General features: G+C 42.4%; 1 non-coding gene across 1 annotated transcript; it reads left to right on the forward strand.

Moving 5' to 3' along the window:
* The first annotated feature begins 5,395 nt into the window (after nucleotides 1-5,395).
* Nucleotides 5,396-5,501, forward strand: TRNAL-CAA (transfer RNA leucine (anticodon CAA)). Its single transcript has 2 exons — nucleotides 5,396-5,433; nucleotides 5,456-5,501. It is a non-coding gene; the product is annotated as a tRNA-Leu (tRNA).
* Nucleotides 5,502-6,767: the final 1,266 nt, after the last annotated feature.

Consider the following 6,767-nt stretch of genomic DNA (forward strand, 5'->3'; position numbering starts at 1 on the left):
GATTCTGTCTGCTGTGGATTTCATTGTGTACCACGCATTGAGGTTCCATGGCTGAAGACCACAAGTTGCTGATAGCATGTCCTGTTTGTGTCCTTATTTATTTATCAGTTTATGGGAAGAAAAAATAAGCAGGGGCTACAGAAACGGGCTTCCAGGAGGCCAGAGTAGCTTTTACTGAATACACTGAGATATGAATACATTTTGCAAGATACATATGTGTATGTAAAGTACAACAGGCACAGAGTGGTGCTTGGCATGTAGCATGAAGACCTTTATGCGTGGTAACTTATTTAATGTTCCTAACAGCTTATGAAGTGTGTGCCATTGCACTCTTTTGCAGATAAGTAAACTGAAGCAGACATTATAAGTCATAAGTAAATGACTTATCCAAGTACACAGCTAGGAAGTGCAAAGCTAGCATTTAAAGTGAGGTGGAACATGACCACATACATTAAACGCTGCCCTACAATAGCTACATGGACGGTGCTTTTCTGCACGGGAGGGGCAGAGCAGAGAAGTGCCAGTACTTTAACCTCAAATACCTGCATTGTAACTGCTCTGCACTTATGGAAACTGGGGTAAACAGTCTCACTCAAAATCACAATCCACTCTCCATGAATTTAGCCCACTTTGGGGCAGGGAGGGAGAGTCAAGGCTCACAAGGAAACATGCCCTTGGTTTAGATTCCTACTCTTGCTGCCCTGCTGATGGGGCTGTCTCCAGACTAACTCAGAGGATCTCACAATGAGTCCACCTTGTTCCCAGTAGATCTAGTGCGTTAGGAGTGGCTTCTTAATTCACTTTTATTGAAAGCAGCAATGGGCCAACGTTGTGGCATGTTGGGCTAAGCTGCCGTTTTTTATGGAAACATCCCACATGGAAGTGCTGGCTTGAGTGTGAGCTTTTCTGCTTCCCATCCAGCTCCCTGCTAATGTGCCTGGGAAAGGAGCAGATAGTGGCCCAAGCATTTGGTCCTCTGCCACCCACCTGGGAGACCCAGATGGAATTCCAGGCTTCTGCCTTCAGCCTGGTTCCTGCCCTTCAAACAATTAGATCTTAAAACAACAAGAAAAACCGAGTGAGTGAGAAGAGGAGAAAATGTACATGGGAATTGTCTGTCACCTAAAGGCAAAATAAATCAGGTGGTAACTGAGAACCATTTATTAATTCCTTATCTGAGGTCCACACCAAAGAATATAAGCGTGGGAAAATCACAAATCTCCTACCAGGGGAAAAAGAAAACACCTGAAAAGGTTCCTAGTGGACTGATGGTGGGTGAATTGCCTTTTTCACAAACGGAGGACAATGATTCTTTGAAATACACAATTAGCTACTGTTGGGTTCGCCTGCGGAACTTGACTCCTTGGGAGAATACAAGAGAACATGGCTTCTGCCCTTAGAAAAATTAAGGTCAGTGAAGAGGGGAGGAAATAACGTGAAAAAGACAAGTGCACAAAAAGACTCTGTGGGGATAAGTGAAGCTGTGCTGTAGGAAACCTCAGCATGTCCCGCAGTAATCTGACGGGAAGCTCAAATACCAGTCTGCATTTCTGCCCCACGGATCCTTTTCTTGAGGCTGGGGGGCTGGTGTTCAGTCTTGCAATAAGTATTGCCTTAAAGTAGTTAAATTACTAAATCCTACGCCTATTTAACCCGGAAATTTCTCCAGTGTAAGGTGTCTGCGAAGAATAATGAGAAGCCCAACCAAAGCAGTGTTGATGGGGTTATTGAAAGGGGCTTGGCTTTGCAGGGATGTAAATGAACTGGCTTATATTCAAAACATGCAGACAACAGACAGTGCCTCAGTTACATTTTCTTCTGTGCTGGAGAGTAAGTACATTTCTCACATCTGGCTTATTTGTTGGCTTAATTTTGCATTTGAAGGTAACCTTTCAGGTACACTTTTGTCTCTTTACTAGATACATCATTGCACATACAGAATTTATTTGAATGTGTATGATTGTAACTGCCAAACCTAGTTTGGGGTTTGGGACACTCAAAAGGAATGTAATAGAAAGGAGTGAAGTAGCCAGCGTTCTGGCATAGTGGGTTAAACTGCCGTCTGTGATGCGTGTTCCAAGTGCTCCACTTCCAATCCAGCTTCCCACTAGTGCACCTGGAAAAGCAGCAGAGGATAGCCCTAGCGATTGGTCCTCTGTACCTATCTGGAAGACCTGGAAGAAGCTCCTAGCTCCTGGCTTCAGTTCAGCCCAGCCTCAGCTGTTGTGACCATTTGGGCAGTGAACCAATGGTTGGAAAATCTCTCTCCTCTCTCTATCTGTAACTCTGCCTTTCCAATACACAAATAAATCTATAAAAAAAAAAAAGTGAGAAGATAATTTTAATGTAGAAAGATCTCATTTTCAATCTATATTTTTTCAAAAAACTGAAAAAAAATTGTTAAAATGTTAGCATAGATGTTTTTGATGAAACCATGGTGATTCCCAAGTACAGGGAAAACATTGAAACATTCACACCCATCTCCCAGTTTCAACAACTATTGATTTATGGTCAAGCCCATCTCAGTTTCCACTCCCATCCCTGTTATTCTAAATCCTGAACATGGTATCTGAAAAATCATAATTTTATGAGCCTCACAAGAGTCAAAGATTGATTTGAGTTTGGGAATTAAGTCCTTACTTGTTTAGTTTTGTCATTCCTGTCTTCATTTCAGGCCCCTCCTTACTCCAAGTAATTGGTTAGGGACCAGGCATGCAGTTAACAGTTAAGAAAGATGCCCCTTGAGATGCCCTTGTTGCCTGGCTACTCCAGATTCCATCAGCCTGCTAATGGGCACCCTGGGAGGCAGCAGGGGATGGGCTTTGTCACGTTCCTGAGAGCCCCTGATTCAGCTCTGGGCTGCTGACTTCAGCCTGACCCAGCCCTGGGGGCTGTGAACCAGCACAGGAGAGAGCTCTATATTTCTGCCTTTCAAGAAAATAAATGACATTTAAAAATTATCAATGCCTCCAAAATCTCTTTAGCAGATGTTTTCTGTTAATAAATAATGAAATATTTATATATTATATCTCACCTTATTCCTAAAATAATTTAAAGCCATTTAAAATATATTGTCAAGGTACCAGCATTTAAAAACATGCCATAAAGAAAGAATAAGGATGAGAGAAGAAATGACCAGGAATAAAAGTCAATTAATATATAGCATGATCTATCAAGTGTGGGCCATAGACCGGTTTTAAACATTAGCATGACAACCTTGTTAATTTTATAGCCCATAGTTTCCATGAGATGGAAATATATCAAATAATTAAGAGACTTCCTGGAAATCTTGTTGGTAATGGATAGGAATTTGCTTTGGTTTTTGAGTAAATAGAAACTATATATAGGCTGGCGCTGTGACGGAGCAGGTAAAGTCGCTGCCTGTAGTGCTGGCATCCCATATGGGTGTCGGTTCAAGTCTCAGCTGCTCCACTTCTGATCCGGCTCTCTGCTATGGCCTGGGAAAGCGGTGGAAGATGGCCCAAGTGCCTGGGCCCCTGCACTCACACGGGAGACCTGGAAGAAGCTCCTGGCTCCTGGCTTCGGATTGGTGCAGCTCCCACCCTTGCGGCCATCTGAGGAGTGAACCAGCAGATGGAAGACCTCTCTCTCTCTCTCTCTCTCTCTCTCTCTGTGCCTCTGCCTCTCTGTAATTCTGCCTTTCAAATAATAAATACATCTTTAAAAAAGAAACTATATAACAAGGGTTTATTCTAAATAATGGGTCTTACAGATTGTTAAGGAAAGATGAATACCTCAATAAAAACTTGGCCATTTACCAAGGAAAAAGTACAGAAATTCTTTAAATATGAATGTTGAACCTCACTAACAGTTAAAAATTCTTAACCATTATTTTGCCTATTAAAGTGTTTTGTTATTTTCAGTGTTGTCATTTAACCCTAGTATCCTGTGTTGGTCAGGTTTGGCGTATGTAAATTGATTCACATGATGAGGACGGGGAGAGGGAGACAGACAAGACTGCGTGTATCAAAAGCCTTTAAAACTAGATGAACGTCAATGTAGTGATTCCACTTCTAGTAATGTAAGGAAATTGTGTTTGGAAGTATCTACAGTAGGCTGTTCTTTACAGCATTGCTCATGAAAATGAAGAAGTAGAAATCTAATGTTTAGCAAAGCTGGTTTGATAATGGGATCTCTGCAGTCACTAAAACTTATCCAAAGGGTGGGTGTTTGGCACAGCAGTTCAAGACACCGCTTGGGATGCCCAAGCCTGGTTCATATTCCAGCTTCCTGCTATTGTGCACCCTGGAAGGCAGCAGGTGCTAGCTCACGTAGTTAATCTGTGCTACCTATGAGCCCAGATTGATTTCCTGGCTCCTGGCTTCAGCCTGGCCATTGTGGACATTTGGGGAGTGAACCAGCAGATGAAAGATATTTCTGTCAAATAAATATAGTATATAGAATTTTAAAGGATATACAAAAGAATATTTACTTGGAAAATATGTATATATATAGTACTTTAAAAGCAAAATCATAAGGTATGTACTACACATCACCATTTTTGGAAAAGAAAAATGCATGCCATGGAGAAGACTAGCTGAATTTGTAAAAATGTTAAAAGTAGTTACTTCTGACCATGATTATGGATAATTTTTATTTTTTATTGTATACAATTCATGTGGACTTTGCAACTAGGAAAAAATTACAAATAATGAAGAGGTACTTGTGGCTATGTAAGGAACCAGTTCCTTCTTTCCAAAAGGATTATAGCTTAAAAGAAATATGGTAAATCTCATATCTGAAGGGAGATCGACTTGGAAACTAATGTTCACCACCCTTTTCTCCTTGGCAAAAAAAAGAAAAAAGAAAAAAAAAAGAAAAAAACACGGGAGTTTATGGAAATCTAAGAGTCTGCTACAACTCAAGTTATATAGACAAAAAACCTAACCTGAGCCAAATCCGTATTTCTAGTCTCTGAAATTCACAGCCGAAAATACAGCCGTGGACGCAAGTCGAGTTCAAGCACGGTGTGTGCCGAGCCCTCCCCGTGCCTACCAGGCACAGTCGCGGCGGCCTCTGGCAGGCCGAGGTCGCGTCAGCGCCGAGTCCGGCAGTCCAGGGCGGTCGGTCTGGTCGGAGCACCACTTCCTGTCAGGGCCCCATTCAAGCGTGTGACCTCGGGCCTGCAGGCCTCCTCTCCTTCCGTCCCGAGATCTGGGCGGGCCCCTCTGCAGCTGAAGATCCCAGAGATTTGGGTTCACTTTTATGTATGAACGGCTCTTTCTACTTCTGTCAAATTTCCCTTTTCGATCCACAGGTGGCTGTCGTCTCTCGCCGTTACCAAGCAACCGTGACATCATCGCGGTGGCCACGTCACAGAAACCTCGCCCGCAGAGCTCTGTTTTAGCGGAAAATTTCCGCTCTCCGGCAGGGTGTCAGGATGGCCGAGTGGTCTAAGGCGCCAGACTCAAGCTCCGCTTCCCCGCGCTGGGGATTCTGGTCTCCGAATGGAGGCGTGGGTTCGAATCCCACTTCTGACACATCCATTTTTCTCCCGCTTACTTTGAGGAAAAATGTAATTTGAGCGGTTTACAGAACCACCCATATATTTTAAACTGTTTTCATAAAAATAAAAACCGTCGGCAGGGAAAAAACTCACGCGGAAGCATCGGGATAGTAAGAAGCCGGGACATTCGGGGCAAAGAGCAGAGACTAACTGGGTTAGCTTGTTAGCATCTCCAAACTATCGTAAATCGCGAAATGTGGGACCCCTTGGTTCCCTGCCGTGGGGTGCGGAAGAAGCGAGGGGTTCGCGGATAGCTTAGTCGGACTCGAGCCCACGCTTAGAATTGAGTCCACAGGGCGATTTCTACACAAACCTTGCACAGACCCTTCACATCCTCTGCATTTTCTAAGTCATCGTCCTAATTTTCAAACATGCCGTTGTAAATTATGCACATTCATACTCTCGTTCATTATGGTTTTGTGTCCTCAGTTAAAACCGAGTACCTTTAAGTCCTAAATAAAACATGAAAGCTGTAACTTCCTCTTCCAGAGGGAATCACCCGCAACAATTTGTTGTACTTTTTCTGTGCTTTGTTCCTCTGTATTAACACACACCTCTTTGTAAACGTTTGGTTTATTTACTATAGAAATGCAGTCGCACTACTCCCAAGGTGCTCTGACATGCTTTTCACTTATATCCTGTGCTCTTTCCATGGGGAACACTCACCTAACAAAGGGACAGCCATTCTTTTTCCTTACAAAGGGGAAAAAAAATCATTCTTCAGGGTAAATACTATTGCGTTTAATCACCTTGTGCTACTAAACATTCAAGGTATTTCAAATTATTCATCCAACCTACCTTTCCATTTTTTTTCATAACATGTATTTTCCATTAAATTTTTAAAGGCCCCTCTGATATGGGAGGTGGGAGTTGCAAGCGGTGGCTTGGCTCACCGTTCCAGGATGCCCACTTTAGGCACTCTTTTTGTAAAATTTTACACTGATTTTATTTTATTTATTTGAAAGGCAGAGAGACAGAGATCAGTCTTCCATCTGCTGGTTTACTCTCCAAATGCCCTTAAAATAGGGGTTGGATTGGCCTTGAAGCCAGGAGCCTAGAACTTAATCTGGGTTTCCATATGAGTGACAGGGATCCCGAATGGATTTTTTTTTTTTGCATCAAAATAAACCCTTAATTTTTCTATGAACTTTTTGAAGTACCCTTGTACAAATACATGTTCATTTAGCAAATATTGTTTATTCAGCAAACACATGGTATTTGCTATATAGTTAATGACAAA

The sequence above is a fragment of the Lepus europaeus genome, chromosome 3 (assembly GCF_033115175.1).
Source record: "Lepus europaeus isolate LE1 chromosome 3, mLepTim1.pri, whole genome shotgun sequence".
In the NCBI taxonomy this organism is placed as follows: Eukaryota; Metazoa; Chordata; class Mammalia; order Lagomorpha; family Leporidae; genus Lepus; species Lepus europaeus.